Below are 21,645 nucleotides of genomic sequence, written 5' to 3'. Positions count from 1 at the left end.
TCATAGTTTCTGGCACAAAAAGCACTCACTTATTGTTAATGACAAAAATTATCATCTTGTGACTGTCTCATACTTGGGATCTCCCCGCTCAGAGAGATGTCATCCAGACAGAACATAGGCAGTTTGGAAGTGACTACTAGTGCCCATCAGATTTTTGCCCCTAAAAACCTCTTTTTCCATGTGCTTTCTCCTTCACTGCTTGACTATGCCCTGTGCCCAGGTCTAGCACCGTTGTAACCCCAACTGTGAATCTTTGCTAAAGTCTTAAACCTCTCAGGGCCTCTGTTTTACTCATCTGTAAAATTTACTCAGTGCCCATTCTATATTAACAAATAAAAAGTAGGCTTACATCTTAAGTTGCCCTGAGTCTAACCCAATTTTGTGTTTTAAAAAAGTAACAAGCTAGCAGTCTCTGATGTGAAAGAATACCAACAAAGAGTCACTCTACTTCCCTAGACCACACCTCAGCCTGAAGGCTGGGAAAGTGGTTCCAAGGACTGTACTATGCAAAGGCATTTTCAATGTATTTCATGCTATCAGTAACGTATGCAGTGCATACCTGCCTCTTAGGATTATTTCTCAGGTTACAGAGAAGCTCAGAAAATTGCTATTTCTTGACCTAAAAGGAGGTTAAAACACTTTCAGTGGAAATCGATTCACTTTAAGGTATTTAGCACTGTTCATATTTTGTACAAGTCTCTATGACAGGGTTGGTTTCAATTGGCACTTTATGCTGCAGTTGTAGGAAGACCATCACAGAGAGAGTAGAATCTGAATGAGTGTTTAACAAAATGGGCTATTTTCTTTGTTTCACTTCCAAGATAGAAAGGGACCATGCCCTAGACCCCCAGACTGGCTGGAGATCCTGTGAACTTTATACACGTCTGCTCCATAAGATGTGGCAAAGTGATTGCTGGAAAAATAAAATTAATTTTTCCTGCTGCCTTTATTTTTCCTTTGCTAGGGGAATTTATGTTACACGTGGTCAAATAGCATTATGTACAATGAAGGAAATGAGGTGTGAGGGAATCATTCAATAAAAAATGATAAATCATAAAAGATCATTTAGAGAAAAATGCTGTTAGCAAGAGTTTGAGAAGTATAAAGATCTTTTATCATGGGTTTTTAGGAAGTGCTATCACAGAAAATTGCACCATTTATACAGTTGTTCTTCTCTTCCTTGAAAGGATAGTGATAAATTTCAAATGGAATTAAATAAGAAATGAGGCAGGCTGTCAGTCACCATCTGAGACTGATTGGGGAAAATTGCTTTCTGAGGAGACAAAGTATGATCATAGTCATGACCAACAACTCAGAAAACAAAACCCCAATTATGAGAGTGTTTTCAATGACTAATATGTGACCAGCGAGGAATAAAGAATGCCAGGATAAGATAAACCAAGGGATGAGGAGGATGTCGATAAATGGAAACCTTCATGCACTTCTGTGGTGCAGCTATTTTGAAGAACTATTTGGTAATATTGAGAGAAGTTGAATATGTACATATTGTACATATGCCCAGTAATTGCAGTCAAGTGTGTACTTGAGAAAATATCTTGCTCAGGTATATAGTGTTACCAGGTACATAGTGCCCAGGTAGGAGAATGTTATCGATAGCATTGTTTGAAGTAGCAAAGACATGAAAACAAACTAGAAATGAATAAAAAGAAAGAATATGTATAAAATGTAAAATATTCTTATGAGGGTCTCCTCCATAGGATTCCAAAAACTAACTGTACATATATTAATGTGATTGTTCTTCAGTCGCTGTCATGTCTGACATAATAGATCAATATATTAACAATAAACTGAATGACTTATAGCTCAATGCTGTTTAAGTAAATAAATAAAAATTATCCAGCCCTACCGTATAGCATAAGGAACTCTGTTCAATGTTATGTGGCAGCCTGGATGGGCGGGGAGTTTGGGGGAGAGTGGGTACACGTATATATTGGCTGCATCGCTCTGGCGTGCGCTTGAAACTATTGTAACATTGTTAAATGGTTATACTCCAATATAAAAATAAAAGTTTTTTTTAATTAAAAGTTTTAAAAAATAATTGCACTAAACATTGTTAGATATGATACATTGATATGCATATACCCAAAAAATAAAGTTTGTGGAAGGTAGATCCCAAGTACAAACATGCAAATGGCTGACTTTGATGGGGAGAATATGAAATAAAACATAAAAAGAGGACATATTTGAATCAATGATAATATATTAATGACATAATGTTGCTATGAAGAGGTAAGATAAATCTAGTTCTGTGCCCAGAAATCAAACTTGCATCAATATCAACATATAAAGGATATTTGTTAATCTACATATATATATACATAAAAGATATTTGTCATCAATCTCTCCCACCATATATGTTTATAAATACACACATATATATAATGATACTGAGTTAGACTGTGGGAGTGTAACAGCTCTAAGGGAAAATAAAAAAAGTTGGAACGATTAATCCCCAAATTAAGAGAAAAGTTTGCAAAGAATGCCAGAAAAATAGATTCACGCATCAGTCAAACCCTGGTATCTTGAAGAAACAGAATGAAAGTGATAAGATAAACTGAAGTGATTCAGAGAAATTAGATCTTTGAAAAAAAAGTTTTTTTCAGGAATATAAAATTGAAAACACTTAATTTTTTTCAAAAAAAAAAATCAAGTCGATGTTGACTCTATCATTTGAGTTTCCTGAGCAGTTAAAGAAACAGAATATTTGACTTGGAGAAGCCAAGACTTAAGAGAAATGAGATACCACTTATGTTAATGAAAGAATAGTATCATAAGATACAATTAGGAAAATTAGTAAATAATAGAAAAGATTAAATAATAGTAAGATAAAAATATCTACCTTTTCTAATGCAAAGGATTGGGAGCTGTGGACTGTAATCTCTCTAATTAATTGCTTAATGCCTGCCAGGGATATTGGTGAAGATCTTCACCAGAGACAGAGTGTGGCTAGAATGGCCCAATAAAATCTTCCACTTTCAGTGGCCTATGACTGTACAAACTAAATTGTGCTCATTTTAGAAGTTACTGAACATGATGTAGCTTTCTTAGTCATATTGAAGTCTTTATTAATATATTGAAAGCTGAATTTTTAAATTGAGAAATGTTAAAGTCTCAACAATCTTATTCATTCAGAGATCTTGGTATACAACTTTTATTTTTTTCCTTGTAGTTATGGATGAATTTTCTTTACAATAGTTACCCAAATAACTCAGATATTTAGAGAAAAGCTGTTCTGCTAATGCCAACAGAAATTCTATCCCCTGTGATCACTCACACTAGAAAAACAAATGGTATCCTTTTCTAACCTTAAGTATTTAATTAAAAATATATTTTTCTATTATCAATTCAGAGTAGAAATGTTGCTACCTTCTTTAAGAAAAGGCCCAAACTACAACTCAAACATCATTTTTAAGGAGTTATAGAGATAGTTTACTAACCTGCAAGGCAGAGAGAAGTGAGAAAGAATTCTTTGTACTTCAGGAAAATTAGACATGTGATCTGACAACCAAAGGAAGCAACTGAAAGCTAGTATGTAGTCTGAGAGACAATTCCCAAATGATAAGGAAGCAGGAGTTGAAGTTATAAAAGAGAGAGCAGATTTGAGAGTATTAATTTTAAAGGAACCACAAGATGGAAAAGTCCAGCATTGCAATTGCTAACTCAAAAATAAGTCATCATTCCTAAATGCCTCATCACACCTTTATGTATCTTTAAATGGTGGTTGTCCTTGATTTATGGCATCCCTCTCCATTGGCTGGGACAAAGATATTAGCATTATCTAGATCTAGACATTTCTCAATTGCCTTAGCTCTCACTCTGCCATTAGCCTTTATCTTTGTTTTGGCACTCTGAAGGCTACACGATATATTGGGGTTGGCCGCAAAGTTAATTCCATTTTAAATAAAAATAAGAGACTCCCTTTTCATTTTCACCAAGAGCTGTATTGAACAATGAACAAACCTTTTGGCCAACTCAACAGCTACCTTCCTGTTTTGATCAGCTCTTTAAAAGGAGATGGCTTCAAACACCAAAGTCACAGTGATAAAGAACCAAGATGCTCTCATTGGTGGCACAAGTTCCTGACTATGACTTCCTGCAGAAGGATGATCAGAGCCTGCAGTAGGTGTACCAGGAGGCTGAGTGAATTGCTTGTCAAGAAATATGTTATCTGTGTGGATCACAGAGTTGTCTGGATGTAAACATTAAAAGACATGAGTTGTACATATGAAATGTATACATATATTTGTGCACACATATTATTTATACATATGAAATTGGTCTAATAAATGAGCTTATGTGGGGTAGGATAACTTAAAGATTATAATGAGGTAGATGCTCTTGGTATGGGATGCTTGTGTCTCATTCCTGATGCCACCTTCCATGGAAAGTGAGCTCTCTGTGTAACACTCCTGACTTTCATCTACTTTTTATGCCCTCTGCCCTAGGGAAGGTATCATGATTTCCCGAATTGATAAAATTTGAAATAAAAAGTCAAATTTTCTTGGCCCAGCTCCCCCTTTTATTTCTAGTGGTCACATCTGGTCATAAAGATCAAGAACCCTTCTTGGCCCCTTTCATCAATAGTCTTCCCAGGTCCAGAATTGCTGTCGAACAGGGTGGGAATGTCCACTCAATTCTAGAGTTCAGTATTCAGAAACTCATGTGTCTTCAAATTGTTGTGGAGAAGATTCTCGAGAGTCCCTCAGACAGCAGGGAGATCGAACCAGTCAATTCTGAAGGAAATCAGCCCTGAATATTCATTAGAAGGACTGATGCTGAAGCTGAAGCTCCAGTTCTTTGGCCACCAGGAGCAAAGAGCCAACTCACTAGAAAAGACCCTGATGCTGGGAAAGGTTGAAGGCAAAAGGAGAAGAGGGTGGCAGAGGATGAGATGGATAGATAGCATCACCGACTCGCAAACTCTGGGAGATAGTGAAGGACAGGGGAGTCTGGTATGCTGCAGTCCACAGGGTCACAAAGAGCCGGACACAACTGAGTGACTTTCACGATGGTCTCAGTTGCTCCACAGCCTGTGGGATCTTCCCAGATCAGGGATCGAACCCACGTCTCCTGTACTGGCAGGTGGGTTCTTTACCACACCACCTGCCCTGTTACGGTGGGCTTAATGTGGTAGTTGTATAGTTTTGTTCTGTGGTGGTTTTATTTTGCATCACCTAATGACTAAAGGACTTGCACAATTTTTCACTTATGTGCACATATCTTTGCTGTTGAAGTGTCTGTTAAAACCTCTGCTTTTGTTGTTGCTGTGTAGTTTGTCTTCTTATTATTATCTTTAACAGGTTTTTTTTTTCATTTATTTTTATTAGTTGGAGGCTAATTACTTTACAGTATTAAAGTGGGTTTTGTCATACATTGACATGAATCAGCCATGGAGTTACATGTATTCCCCATCCCGATCCCCCCTCCCACCTCCCTAATGAAACTTAAAAGCTTTTGCACAACAAAGGAAACTATAAGCAAGGTGAAAAGACAGCCCTCAGATTGGGAGAAAATAATAGCAAATGAAGCAACAGACAAAGGATTAATCTCAAAAATATACAAGCAACTCCTGAAGCTCAATTCCAGAAAAATAAATGACCCAATCTTTAACAGGTTTTTAAACATATATGTTCTTCATACAAGCCCTTTGTCATATGTACATTTTGAAAATATTAACTGCCAGTCATTGGCTTGATTTTTGTTTCCTAAAACATTCAAAGAAAATAAGGTTATAGTTTGAGCAAGGCCAATTTATCAATGTTTTCATGGTTTATACTTTTTATATATTATCTAAGAAATCTTTGCATTAAAAAAATTTTCAGAGCCTTTTGTCTTTTTGTTCTAAAGATTTTATTTTGGCTTTTATATTTAGGTCTATGATGTATTTTAAATTATTAATATTTTTGTATACTGTGCAAAATAAGTATCTTTGTTTTTGTTGTTGTGTGTGTTTGTTTTCACATGCATGATTGTTCCAGTGTCTTTTTTTGATAGAAGTTATCTTTTTACTACTGGATTGCTTTGGTGCTTCTGTTGAATAGTAGTTGTTATATATATATATAATATATATATTATATTATATATTTGTATAATATATATACAAGTATAAAAATATTTGTACTAATATTTGTATGTATATATACAAATGTGTGTGTATCTGTTCCTGACTCTATTTTGTTCCATTGCTGCATATATGTGTGTGTGTGTATATATATATATATATACATATATATACATATATATATATATACATATATATATATATATATATCTTTGTGTCAAAACCACATTGTCTTGACTACTATACTTTTATAGTAAGTCTTAAAATCAGACAGTGTTAGCACTCCAATTTTGTTCTTTTTTTAGTTGTATTTATTTTTACTTGATTGATGATTGCTTTACAATATTGGTTTGATTTCTGCCGTACATAAACATGAATTAGCCATGGGTGTACATATGTCCTCTCCTTCCTGAACCTCTCTCACCTCCCAAATTTAGTTCTTTTAAAAATTATTTTGCTTATTCTAGAGTCCTTGCATTTATATAAGAATTTTAAAATCACAGTGTCAGGTTCTACAATACAGCCAGCTGGGACTTTGGGATTGAATTGCATCCCAACAGTGGGGACAACAGACAGTTTAACAATATTAAGACTTCTGATCTAAGAATATGGTATAGCTCTCCATTTATTTTAGTTTTCTTTAATTTCTCTCAGTAACATTTTATAGTTTTTAGTGAACAAAACTTACATGTGTTTTTAAATATATCTCAAAATATTCTGTGCTTTTGTTATAATGGTAGTATTTGATTTATGAATGTGCCTGTTAATTTAAATTTTTAATTATTCATTGCTGGTAGGAAAATGCAGTTAATTTTTGTATATCATAAATTTTATGTCATTGGTTGCTGCATTATGTTGTATTCCTTCAGAGACTATTGGGTTTTGCTTTAGTACATAGCTAAATTAATTTGAACCAGTTAGATGTTTTTGAAAACTGTTTTCAGGCTTTGTTAGGATGATCATAGTGACCTTTAGTCTACTGTTTTTAACTCTACAACTAAGATGATACTTTGCTGAGGAGTCTGTCAGTGCTTCATGTATCAAAATGTCTTTCAGTTCTAGCTGGTGCAAGAGTGAACTGTTTCTAGAGCTCATATGAGCTCTGGACATTGTTCTTCCTACTGCTTTCCCATTGTTCTTACTCTGACATCAGGTAAGTTTCTCTCCCTTGTTCACAGATCAGTAGTAATTATCTAAGGCTTCAAGGGGAACTTGCTATCTGTACAGTTTTCTCCTTTCTGAGATACTGACTCACAAATTCTAGCCGCCTCTGTTTCCTCAACTCATTGAGAACCCTAGGCTCCTTTGGGTTTCCACTCTTTGTGCTGTGGTCAGAAACACTCTTCAGTATAATCTTTGAGCTCATGTTATTCATCTTCCTTTTTTCAGGGATTGCTGTCCTGAGTTGGCTAGGTCCAATGCCTGAAAACAGTTATTTAATGTAATTTATTCAGTTTTCTAGTTGTTTACTGTGGGAGGGAAATTGCTGCAGCTGTTTATCTTTCATGGGTGGAAGCAGAAGTCAATACATTTTTGACCTTTTATGTATGCTGGAGAGAAGACATTCATGGCTTTTGCACAGAACGCAGCAATAGGAAACTCATGGTGGCTTATTCTAGAAGGACTGACCCCAATCTCCACATAGTTTCTGCTTACCCTTTTTCTTATATGTAGGTGAAAAAACAACTTTTTCCTAATTTAACTAGTCTATATTTACTATACATCCTTTGAGCCTTCCTCAAAGAAGAGAGATTAATCTCAGTATGGCAGACAGTGGCATCTGTACTCTATAGAAGAGAGCAAAGAACTAGATAGACTTTAGGAGTACATTCACATGCATGCTCAAAACACAATTATAGTTATTAGAGATAGGAGACATATATTTTTATTCTTAATTAAGGCATGAATTCTTAATTCTTTATTCTTTATTTAGGCATGATACTAGAGGATTAACTTCAAAGATAATTTCACGGAAGTGCAATTGGACAAATTTCAGGACACATTTTATCTATAGCCCTGTATACAATCATGGCCTTAACAAGTATCTATCCCAAGGAGTTCAACTGAAGGAAAACTATTTCTGAAACCAAGAAAAGGAAGACATCCTACAAGAAGAAGACTTACTGTGACTTAATAAGTTTACAAGACTGAACATGATTTATATCTGAGTGTCTTCACAGTTTTGTTTGTTTCTAACTATACAGTGGCCACAGGACTGGAAAAGGTCAGTTTTCATTCCAATCCCTAAGAAAGGCAATCCCAAAGAAGGCTCAAACTACTGCACAATTGCACTCATCTCACACGCTAGTAAAGTAATGCTCAAAATTCTCCAAGCCAGGCTTCAACAATATGTGAACCGGGAACTTCCAGATGTTCAAGCTGGTTTTAGAAAAGGCAGAGGAACCAGAGATCAAATTGCCAATATCTGCTGGATCATTGAAAAAGCAAGAGAGTTCCAGAAAAACCATCTATTTCTGCTTTATTGACTATGCCAAAGCCTATGACTGTGTGGATCACAATAAACTGTGGAAAATTCTGAAAGAGATCGGACTACCAGACCACCTGACCTGCCTCTTGAGAAACCTGTATGCGGGTCAGGAGCAACAGTTAGAACTGGACATGGAACAACAGACTGGTTCCAAATAGGAAAAGGAGTACATCAAGGCAGTATATTGTCACCCTGCTTATTTAACTTATATGCAGAGTGCATCATGAGAAATGCTGGAATGGAAGAAGCACAAGCTGGAATCAAGATTGCTGGGAGAAATATCAATAACCTCAGATATGCAGATGACACCACCCTTATGGCAGAAAGTGAAGAGGAACTAAAGAGCCTCTTGATGAAAGTGAAAGAAGAGATGAAAAAGTTGGCTTAAAGCTTAACATTCAGAAAACTAAGATCATGGCATCTGGTCCCACCACCTCATGGGAAATAGATGGGGAGGCAGTGGAAACAGTGTCAGCCTTTATTTTGGGGGTCTCCAAAATCACTGCAGATGGTGACTGCAGCCATGAAATTAAAAGATACTTACTCCTTGGAAGGAAAGTTATGACCAACCTAGATAGCATATTAAAAAAGCAGAGACATTACTTTGCCAACAAAGGTCCGTCTGGTCAAGGCTCTGGTTTTTCCAGTAGTCATGTATGGATGTGAGAGTTGGACTGTGAAGAAGCTGAGCGCCGATAAATTGATGCTTTTGAATTATTGGTGTGGAGAGAGTCTTGAGAGTCCTTGGACTGCAAGGGGATCTAAACCAGTCCATCCTAAAGGAGATCAGTCCTGGATGTTCATTGGAAGAACTGATGCTGAAGCTGAAACTCCAATACTTTGGCCACCTCATGTGAAGAGTTGACTTATTGGAAAAGACCCTGATGCTGGGAGTGATTGGGAGCAGGAAGAGAAGGGGACGACAGAGGATGAGATGGCTGGATGACATCACCATCTGAATGGACATGGGTTTGAGTAAACTCTGGGAGTTGGTGATGGACAGGTAGGCCTGGCGTGCTGTGATTCATGGGGTTGCAAAGAGTCGGACACAACTGAGTGACTGAACTGAACTGAACTATGTTGTGGAAATAAACATAGTAAATACTATTCTATTTCATCACTAACATTATCAAAGTCATCAGTTGGTGGCAATGTATGTGTGAAATGTGACTGTCTTAAGCATGGTTTGATGCAAAGGGCACTCAGAGCCTGGCTTGGCATACTGGTTCTGTCACTACTCATCTGACTGACAGTAGACAAATGTCATTCCCTCTATACCTCAGATTCTTTATGTGCAGATTGACTTCATTGGACAAGACCAACAGTTTGCAAAGGCTCAAAGGATGGAAGTGGTTCAAGTCATTAAGGCTGATAATGGGTTCCTTTAAATAGGGCAGGTTGAGTCTGACCATGTCTGTGTTCACAGAGCAGTTAGTTGCAATGAAGTATTCTCACATCTTAGTTTGTTATTAGGCTCAAAGCCTTAGTCACTACCTATGTAACCTGTGAGGAGTGCTTTATCTACATCCCTTAAGCTTTGGTATATTGTGCAGTCATTTTCTTTCATCTCAGAATGTTTTCTAATTGCCCTTGTAATTTCTTGACCTATTTGGTTAGTTAGGAGTCCATTGTTTAATTTCCATTTCTTTGTGAATAGCCTAAATTCTTCTGCTATTGATTTCTTATTTAGTTTCATTGTAAAAGTGAAAGTGTTAGTCATCCAGTCCTGTCCAACTCTTTGTGACCCCATGGACTATAACCCATCAGGCTCCTCTGTCCATGGAATTCTCCAGGCAAGAATACTGGAGTTGGTTGCCATTCCCTTCTCCAAGGGATCTTCCTGACCTAGGGAATCAAACCAAGGTCTCCTGCATTGCAGGCAGAGTCTTTACTGCCTGAGCCATCATGGAAGTATACTTTCAATCTTTTATATATGTTAAGCCTTTTTTGTTATACAGACTAACATATGGCCAATCTTTGAGAATGTTCTAGGCATGGTTGAAAAGATTGTATATCCTGTTGTTGGGGTTCCATTATATTACTCATAATATCAAGTAATATGTTATATATTAATAAAAAATTTCTATTAATCTACAACTTGAATTTTTATAGAATCATTTTTATGTTTAAGGACAATTTTTAATGCAGTTGGTGGGTTACAACAAAATTGAGAGGAAGATAGAGATTTCCCATGTACCCACACAGGCGTAGACAGCCTCCCCCATTATCAACATCATTCACCAAAATGGTACCTTTTTTTAAAACCAAGGATGGACCTATAATGACACATCATAATCAGCCAAAGTCCGCAGTTTACAGTTCACGCTTGGTTTAGTACATTCTGTGGGTTTGGACATCTGTATGATAACATGTACCGTCATGATGTTATCGTCTAGAGTATTTTCGATGCCCTAAGGAGACTCTGTGCTGTGCCTCTTCACCTCACCCCATCCTGGCAACTGATCATCTTTGAAGTGTCACTGTAGTTTTTCCTTCTCCAGAATATCTTATAGTTAAAATCATGCAGTATGTAGTATTTTCACATTGTTGTTCAATCACTCAGTCGTGTCTGTCTCTTTGAGACCCCATGGGCTGCAGCGCGCCAGGCTTCCCTGTCCTTCACAATCTTCTGGAGCTTGCTCAAACTCATCTCCATCAAGTTGGTGATGCCATACAACCATCTCATCCTCTGTCGTCCTCTTCTCCTCCTGTATTCAATCTTTCCCAGCATCAGGGTATCTTCTAATGAGATGGCTCTTCGCATCAGGTGGCCAAAATATTGAAGCTTCAGCTTCATCATCAGTCTTTCCAGTGAGTATTCAGGTTTGATTTCCTTTAGAATTGACTTGTTTGATCACCTTGCAATCCAAGGGACCCTCAAGAGTCTTCTCCAACACCACAGTTCAAACATTTTCATGTTGGCTTCTTTCAGTTAATAATATGAATTTAAAATTCCTCCATAACATTTCCTGGTTTCATTGTTCATTTCCTTTTAGTGTCAAATACTATTTCATTGTCTGGATATATCACGGTTTGTTTATTTACTTATTGAATGCTACTTGGTTGCTTCTAAGTTTCAACAATCGTGAATAAAGCTGCTATAAACATCCATGTATAGGTTTTTGTGTGGACATAAATTTTAAACCCTTTTGAATAAATGCCATAGTGCATGATTGCTGGGTCATATGATAGAGTATATTTACTCTTATAAGAAACTGCCAAAGTATCTTCCACAGTTGCTATATCATTTTGCATTTCCACTAGCAGTGTATAGGAGTTTCTGTTATTTCACCTTCTTTCCAGCATTTGTGGTTGTCCTTGTCCAAATGTTGTCCATTCTAATGGCTGTGCAGTGGCATCTCATTGTTTTAATTTTTATTTCCCTGTTAATATATGATGTGAAGCATCTTTTAAAATGTTTATTTGCCATCTATACATCTTATTTGAAGTGTTTTTAAGGCCTTTTATTCATTTTAAAATGGGTTATTGTTTTCTTATTGTTGAGTTTTAAGAGTTTTGGTAGATTTTGGGTAACAGTCCTTTATCAGATATGTCTTTTGCAAATGTTTTCTCCTAGTCTGGGGCTCTCTTTTTATTCTCTTGATATGGTCTTTCACAGAGCAGAAACTTTTAATTTGAATGAAGTTCAGCTTATCAAATTTTTCTTTCATTGATAATGTCTTTGGTATTTTATAAAAAAAAACCACGCCATACTCAAGGTCATCTAGGTTTCCTCCTTTGTTATCTTTTAGGAGTTTTATACTTTTGTTTTTCACATTTACATCTGTAATTCATTTTCAGTTAATTTTTGTGAAGGGTGTAAGATTTTTATCTGGACCCATTTTTTTTTTTAACCTGTAGATATCCAGTTCTAATATCTTTTGTTGAAGAAACTATGACTATTCCATTGTATTGTCTTTGTTCCTTTGTCAGAGATCAATTAACTCTATTTGTAGGAGTCTGTTTCCAAGATCTTTCTACCACTGATCTATTTGTTATTTTGCCAATACCACACTTGCTTAGTTACTATATTTGAATAGTAAGTCTTGAAGTTGGGTAGTATCAGTCCTCCAGCTTGGTTCTTCTTTGACATTGTGTTGACTCTTCTTGATGGAAGAAGAGTTGCTTCTCCCTATAAACTTTAGAATCAGTTTGTTGGTGTTCATGAATTAACTTTCTAGGATTTTCATTGGAAATGAGCTGAAATGATAGACCAAGTTGGGAAAAAGTGACATCTTGACAATATTAAGTCTTCTTGTTCATGAACATGGACTATTTCACCACTTATTTAGTTCTTTGACTTCATTCATCAGAGTTTTGTGGCTTTCCTCTTATGGATCTTGTATATATTTTGTTAGATTCATAACTAAATATTTTTTGTATGATAGCAAGAATGGCATTGTGTTTTTGATTTGAAGCTCTACTTACTCATTTGTGACATATCAGAAAGCAATTGATTTTTGTCCTGCAACCTTGCTGTAATCACTTATTAGTTCTGAGTGTTTATTTGTTGATTCATTCAGATTGTCTACAAAGATAATCATATCATTTGTGAACAGAGACAGTTTTCTGTCTTCCTTCTCAATCTGTATAGCTTTTATTTCCTTGCCTTGCCTTATTGTACTAGCAAGGACTATCAGTTTGATATTGAAAAGGAGTTGTAGCAGGGGCCATCATTGCCTTTACCATATTTTAGTGGAAAGAAAAGCTTTGAGTTTCTCATCATAAAGTATGATGTTAGCTGTAAGATTGTGTAGATAGTCTTTATCAAGTTGAGAAAGTTCCCCTCTATGCTTAGTTTATTATTTTAAGATTTTTATCATCACTGGATGTAGGGTTTCATGAAAAACTTTTTCTGTATCTATTCATACAACCCTGTGGCTTTTCTTTTTTAGTCTGTTGATGTGATAATTATGTTATATGCTAATTTATTTCTGAACATTAAATCAGCCTTACATACTTGGAATAAATCACACTTGGTCATGGTATAACAAAGTAAATTGTTAACCTAAATTTGCATATTTTTTGAATACCACAAAAAATTAGAAATGATTATGAAAGTTCATGTTTTAAAAGATCATGTGAATGGAAGTTGTGAATTAAAAAACTCAGGAAACACTAGACCAAACAGTCTCTGAATCTTCATGTGGGTATATATTTATGGCCAGTTTTTGGCCTAGTAGAAAATTAGCCTCTTGTCAAGAAGGAGAAAGGAAGATGAACAATAAACAAAATTGTAGTCATTTTTGCTGTCTTAGAAAAACCAAGATATAAAACTATTCACTTGCAGACATTCTCCCAATTCCTTTTCTATGTGGATATTTGCATTTGACATTTATACTTCTTTGAAATATTTTTATCTATTATTTTAGAACGTGATGGTGGTTTTCTTAAACACAAGTTCTGCTGTCAAGAGCAAATTACGTATTCCTGCCTCTAGCTAAATTTAGAATGATATCTCATATGCGTGTACTATGGGACTGAAAGGGAACAAGCAAACCAGGGATAAGAAAGTCTAGCAGTGGGTTTACTTCTGCTGCTCATAATACTATGACTCTAAGCAATTAATTAAACTGCTCTGTGACTTAGTTTCCTATTTTGTTGACTTGGGAAAATACCACCTGTTATGTCAGGGAGATTGATGACTTTTTCATCTAGATCTCCCTATACTGCATGTCGAAAGTTTTATGATGGATTTTCAAGGCACAAAGTATTTCCTCATTCCTTGCTTTATTTTTCATGTGTTCACTATTTTTTCCCTTAGTTTTCAACTCTTCTCTATTTTGTACAAGCATTCTATTTTAGTATTAATAATGTATATATGATATCCTTTAAAGCCAATGGAAGTTCAGGAGTCAGAGCAAGAGAATGAAGAGAGGGAAGAAGAAATTTAGGTCCATATATTTTCCTTGGAAAATTATATTCTTTTAAATGAAAAAAGTTCTTTTAGATAAAAAATTTTAAAAATTATTCTTTCAAGTAAAAAAAATCTTTTAAATAAAAATATTCCTTCAAAAAATTAAAAATTTTTCTTTTAAATAAAAAAAAATTCTTTTAAATTTGTTTCTCTTACAAACCAAGATGAGTTATAGGAGAAATTGGGAAGAAGAAAAATTTGTCTTTGATAACTTCTTTTTCATCTTGTCTGTCTTTTATTCCCCATATCTGATACTACTTTTCATATATTGTAATGTACTTGGTGCTTTGTTGCCCTAGGACCAGCACTGTGTTCACTGATACATTCATTTATCTATTCATGAAGTATTTATTGTCTACTAGGTGGTCGGCTTATATTAGGCTCCTAAGATCTTATAGCAAATAAAACAAACAAGCCTTTCTTTCAAGATATGATATTTTCTGGGAGAATATAGATATTAAACACATGCATAGTATGTCAGGCATTGCTCAGCAATGAAACTGATGAAGCAGAATAAGGAAGCTGGAGAATTAGAAGCAGTGGTGTGGGATGTCATTTTATGCAGCGTTATCAGGAAAGGCTTCTCTGATAGGTGATGTTAGAGAGGACATGCATGTGGAAAGAATATTCCAGGCAGAAGGAGAAGCAAGTGTAAAACCTGAGCCAGTTGGAAGCTTGACATGTACAAGAATCAGCAAAGAATCTGGTATGACTGGAGCAGAGTGAGAGAAGGAAAAAAGAGAGGAAGTTGAGGCAGAGAAGTGTTAAGTGGCCAAATAATGGGGAGTGTGGGGGTGGAGGCCATTGTATGAACTTTGGCTCTTTCACTGACTGGTGGGAAGCCTTTGGAGAGTTGAGCAGTGTGGTGATGTGTCTGACCAATTTAATCAATTCCCTTGGCTGTAGTGCAGAGATTGAGGCTTCCCAGGTAACACTAGTGGTAAAGAACCCGCCTGCCAATGCCGGAGACATTAGAGATGTGGGGTGGATCCCTGGGTCAGGAAGAGCCCCTAGAGAAAGAAAGAGTAGCCCTTTCTATTGTTCTTGCCTGGAGAATCCCATGGACAGAGGAACCTAGCAGGCTTCCTGTGTTCATAGGGTCACAAAGAGCTGGACACAGACATGATTGAAGCAGTTTAGCATGTAGTGCAGAGATTAGACTGTAGGGGCATGGTACTCAGCAGTTCTGTTCAACTAGTGGTAGGATTACACTTCCTGGCCCTGTTGTAGGTGGAGCCATTTGGCTAATATTGATCAATGTATTGCAAAAAACATGAACATGATTGACATTTAAATTAGAGAATTTGATTTCTGTGTGTGAAGATGTAATTTTGCACAGCAGCTGACAGGAATCTAGAGAGTGACTGCGTTATCATCAAGAGTGAAGATCACATGAAGCAGAGCACCTGGCTGACTGACAGTGAATGTAAACTGTGAGTGAGAAATAAACCATACAGTTTGAAACACTGATCATTTGAATTTAAGGTAGTTAACTGGTAACTCAAAGTAGAATGCTGCAATAACTAAAATCAAACAAACAAAAATTACTGTCTTAGAAATGGATGTGGACAGCAAGACTTTAATCAGAACCTGTAAGGATGATAGTTCATGGTTAATAGCAAGTTATGTGATAAAGTTTTTGATAGAAAAGTCAGATCAGGTAACTAATGAATATGTGGCCCTAGGGAAAGACACTGAAAAATGAAATGTTAGTAGAGTATGTTTTTTTTTTTTTTTAATGTATGCTATTGAAGTATAGCTGATTAGTAGTATATGTTGATAGATGTTGGCTACTTTTCATAAAATATTATACAAAGAGTTGACCTTAGAAAAGAATCTCCTCATTTGTAATCATGAATGAAAGGGATTGGATAGTGTTCTTAAGATTGCAATATGTGGAACTGGAAGGCACTCACTTTCAACAATAAATAGTAAAACTAAAATTAGAAATGCTTTGAGAGATAAAATTCAATTAAAGTTGAGGTGTGTTGCAATAATAAAATTGAGAGTGTAGTTGCCCACTCACTGTGGGGCAAGTGATTTCAATTGGAAAAACAGCTAGAAAAGAAGAGAGACTGAACATACAGCCCTTCTATAGAAGCTAATGAGCCCAACATAATCACCACCAACTAAAGGTAAGTGGGTAAAAAAAAAAAAACAAATATAGCAAATTAAGAAGCCTGTCAAGAAAAAGGAAAAAACTGAATGAGGCTTCTGGCTCATGAACTGACTACCACCAATCAGGTAACAAGTCTACTAAGCTTTTAAGATTGTCTTACTGCCAAAGAAACCATAAACTAGGCTATATTGTCTTTGACTGTTGGAGACCATGACTCATGAGTCCCTAACATCCTACAAGCAGGAAGCAGAATATAAAATATTTGCCCCAAGGTTACCAGTGTCTATTTCAGCTGTGGCCAAATAGAAAACTGGAAAATGTAGCTCCTTCCAGAGAGTGGAGCCATGAGTCTCACAAGTTTGTTTGCTTTCCTATTCTTTCTCTTCTCCTCCTTCACCTCCTCCTTCCTTTCCATCTTTGTCCTCAGTAGGACCAATGCTTGGATCTGAAATCCAATTTGCTAGACTGGAACTGATGTACTGAAATATTTGTTGCCATTTCCTTTTCCTCAAGGTAGGTCCCAAGGGATGGCTGAAGATTCAGGTCTCAAGTCACCATTATAAGCTTCTGGGAACGTGAATCTTTTATCTCTAACCCAGCATTTCTCAAGCATTAGCTGTAAATTATAATTACCTGTACTCTTAGGGAAAAAATTGCTGATGCTTTGTGACCCTCTGGCTTCTGGACTTTAGGTTCTTAATGTTTTTAGCTCTCTGATCCTATTTGATATTTCTCTCTGTTATAAATGAAAAATTCCCACATAAGTCCTACTTGGGCCCTGACAAGAAAGAGAAGGATGATTTGGGACAAGTGGGCTGCACAAGTAGTGAAAGTTTTTGTCAATTGCATCATCTTGGACAATTGATATATTTTGTTGGAGGGAAATAGAGCAAAATTGAAGGAAATGAACCAAATGTGCCACTTTTGTTGGGTTAAGTTTGAAGGTTTCTTTTTTTCATCAAATGAATGTATGTTGTAAGCAAGCAATCAAATCCCTTTAGTCTTTATTTTATTAGATACATTTTCACGTCTGCTTTGGCTAACATCTGCTCACTTTGTTATGAACTTGAATATTGACTAAGTAGTAATCAAATGTCATGGTGGTTCCCCATTCTCTTGTCAATTTCACAGTAATAACAATTACCATATTTCCCCAAACTTATTTGTTCTGCATCTGGACAGCACGGACTGTTCTTTCCCGCTAGGCTGCTGCTGCCACTTGCCTTATAATTTGATTCTGTGTGTACAACTCTCTCATAGTTACAACCCCAATTGTATTACTAAAATTCCCTAGATTCTTTGTTTTTATTTCAAGTCCTTCAAAGGACAGAATGCCTCATACATATATATTTTATCACCGTTATTTGTTTATTTTGCTTTATTTGGTCACTCTTCAATAAGCCAAACATTTATCGAGCACTTACTTTACACAAGGTGTATGTGCTGAGTTTTGGAGGCATATTAAGATGAGAAAGATGGAATCAGGGATTGGAAGCAGGTTCCAATCTGAGAAGGCTAAGAGTGTGTGAATGGTTAACACAACACATGTATTTTCGTATGACTTCACATGATGCATATTCTGAATACAGTATTTTTCACTTAGCCATATACTGATTGATGTATATACTTTGACAGTAATGCAGACATAATGCAAAAAGTTGGAAGTAGCTGGCTCAGTACTGGCATATTGATATTTGGGATATACTAGGTCTCGAGTTGTGGAGTAGAGACACTATGCAGAAGTGATAGTTTCCCATTTCATTTTGCCTAGTTACATACTTCATATATTCATGAAGGATTGTATTCTCCCAGAGCAAATTTGTAAAGGAAAATGACCCTGAAGGGAAAAATATCCATTTTTGCTTAACCTATGTTCCTGTCTTCTAATGGGTATATGGCCTCAACTCTGCAGTAGATTCTGTGGATACTAATTGAGTATTTGAACATAGTTACTTAGCTTCACAACTTTAATTGAATCCAAGCTTCACAACACTCTGTATGGAAGGCATTATTCCTGCATTAAATCTAAGTAGAAAGATCATGCAGTGTAAATGAGCTTTATAATATTCAGCATATGGTCATGCCATGTTTTGAACACGAATGTCTTGACTAAATGTTCAGTGGCCACATGCATTCCAAGTGAATAAATGAGCTATTGTGAGAGCAACATGAGGGGAAATTTCCTTTTCTTAGTCCATCTCACCACTGTACTTAGTGATACTCCTATGCTCAACTTTGATGTGTTATACAATTCTGGGGAGCATATTAATAAGCAACACAGTGAGAATGATGCTTTGTCCCTGGGTGCTCATACACCCTGACCTGTCCACATGCAGAATAAATGGAACAATGGAGTGTGGACTAATAAACTCTAGAGTAGTTTTTCAGTTCGGTTCAGTTGCTCAGTTGTGTCTGACTCTTTGCGATCACATGGACTGCAGCACGCCAGGCCTCCCTGTCCATCACCAACTCCCAGAGTTTACCCAAACTCATGTCCATTGAGTCGGTGATGCCATCCAACCATCTCATCCTCTGTCGTCCCTTTCTCCTCCTGCCCTCCATATTTCCCAGCATCAGGGTCTTTTCCAATGAGTTAGCTCTTTGCATTAGGTGGCCAAAGTATTGGAGTTTCAGCTTCAACATCAGTCTTTCCAAAGAACACCCAGAACTCATTTCCTTTAGGATGGACTGGTTGGATCTCCTTGCGGTCAGGGGATTCTCAAGAGCCTTCTCCAACACCACAGTTCAAACGCATAAATTCTTTGGTACTCAGCTTTCATTATAGTCCAGCTCTCACATCCATACATGACTACTGGAGAAACCATAGCTTTGACTAGGTGGACCTTTGTTGGCAAAGTAATGTCTCTGCTTTTTAATATATTGTCTAGGTTGGTCATAACTTTCCTTCCAAGAAGTAAGTATCTTTTAATTTCATGGCTGCAGTCACCATTGGCAGTGATTTTGGAGCCCAAGAAAATAAAGTCTATCACTGTTTCCCCACCTATTTGCCGTGAAGTGAAGGGACCAGATGCCATGATCTTAGTTTTCTGAATGTTGAGCTTTAAGCCAACTTTTTCATCTCCTCTTTCACTTTCATCTAGAGGCTATTTAGCTCTTCACTTTCTGCCATAAAGGTGATTTCATCTGCATTTTTATACATTTATATTATAGATATTATATATTATAATAGATATTTCTCCCAGCAATCTTGATTCCAGCATGTGTTTCATCCAGCCCAGCATTTCTCATGATATACTCTGCATATAAGATAAAAAAGTAGGGTGACAATATACAGCTTTGACATACTCCTTTTCCTGTTTGGAACCAGTCTGTTGTTTCATGTCCAGTTCTAACTGTTGCTTCCTGACCTGCGTACAGATTTCTCAAGAGGTTGAATAGTGTGGAAATTCCTTAAAAAATTGGAAATGGAACTGGCATACGACCCAGCAGTCCCACTGCTGGGCATACACACTGAGGAAACCAGAGTTTAAAGAGACATGTATACCCCAATGTTCATTGCAACACTGTTTACAATAGCTAGGACATGGAGGCAACCTAGATGACCACTGGTAGATGAATGCATAAGAAAGTTGTGGTACATATACACAATGGAATATTACTCAGCTATAAAAAAAAGAATGCATTTGAGTCAGTTCTAATGAAGTGGATGAAACTGGAGCCTATTATGTAAAGTAAGTCAGAAAGAAAAACACCATTACAGTATATTAACACATATATATGGAACTTAGGTGGTAACAATGACCATATATGCAAGATAGCAAAAGAGACACAGATGTGAAGAACAGACTTTTGGACTCTGTGGGAGAAGGCAAGGGTTGGATGATTTGGGAGAGCACCACTGAAACTTGTATATTGCCATATGTGAAATAGATGACCAGTCCAAGTTCAATGCATGAAACTGGGCATTCAAAGTCAGTGCATTGGGACAACCCAGAGGGATGGGATGGGGAGGGAGGAGGGAGGGGGTTCAGGATGGGGGGACACATGTACACCCGTGGCTGACTCATGTCAATACATGGCAAAACCACTACAGTATTGTAAAGTAACTAGCCCCCAATGAAAAAAAATAAATTAAAAAAAATAAATTAATTAATTAATTTAAAAAATTTTTATCATTTAACATCATTCTAGAACTTTTATTATGATAACTCAGGAAACAAAATAAATGGGTTTTAATATTGCAAAGAAATAAAAAGTCAGCATGGGAATTATGTGAAGACTACGATTGTCAGCCTGAAAAAACTCAATAAAACCAGCTACAAATTTTAAGAACCAATATAATTCAATAAGTTACAAAAATCAAAACAAACACAAACAGAAAATCCTATGACATTTCTAGCTAACATATCATCACCTATCTGTAAATATCTTTTGAGAGCCATATTTTCAATGATAAGGATGAAGTTTCCATTTATACTGAGATGATGAGGACCTCAGAGGAATAAGTTTGAACTGGGGAGAAACAAGGTGTCTTTTTTAATATATCAAGTTAAAAAAACACCTATGAGATTCAAATGCAGCTGAATTTATTGTTTATCAGTATAGAGTTCATTGGTCTGGAGATACAGATTGGGAGGTATCGGGATATATACAGTATTTTAAGTCATAAGACTTGAGTTCACTTCAGGGGTGAGTGGAGTGAGAAAAAAAAAAAATGATGCAAGGATTGAGCCTTGGGATGCTCCAAACTTTATAGGTTGCCAAATACATACGAACCAGCAAAGAAGGCTGGAAGGCTGATACATTTAGAAGTGAACCCTATGAGTGAGTGCTATTCTGGAGCCCAGATAAAATATGGGTTCTAAGAACAAAGACATAGTCTCCTGTGGCCTAAATGGCTGCCCATTAGTCAAGTAAGAAGAGGACAGAGAAGTTGCCATTGGCCTTGACAATTTGAGGATTATTCATAATCTTGACAAGAGGCATTTTGATGAAGTAATGTGGATATAAGATCTGATTAGAGCAGGTTCAGGAAAGAAAAGAAAGGGAGATGGATTATACCAAGAAAATCTCTTGAG

At 36.4% G+C, this 21,645-nt stretch overlaps 1 long non-coding RNA gene across 1 annotated transcript in view; it reads left to right on the top strand.

Annotated features, from left to right (window-relative positions):
• LOC122453205 overlaps window positions 1–8,377 on the top strand; it is a 502,122-nt gene extending 493,745 nt beyond the window's left edge. The window contains exons 5-6 of the long non-coding RNA XR_006272973.1: window positions 7,139–7,235; window positions 8,016–8,377. This is a non-coding gene — a long non-coding RNA (uncharacterized LOC122453205). The remainder of the gene's footprint in view (window positions 1–7,138; window positions 7,236–8,015) is intronic.
• The last annotated feature ends 13,268 nt before the right edge of the window (window positions 8,378–21,645 follow it).

This window comes from Cervus canadensis, chromosome 14 (genome assembly GCF_019320065.1).
Source record: "Cervus canadensis isolate Bull #8, Minnesota chromosome 14, ASM1932006v1, whole genome shotgun sequence".
In the NCBI taxonomy this organism is placed as follows: Eukaryota; Metazoa; Chordata; class Mammalia; order Artiodactyla; family Cervidae; genus Cervus; species Cervus canadensis.
The sequence above is the reverse complement of the archived record's forward strand: the minus strand, read 5'-3'. Positions and strand labels throughout refer to the sequence as shown.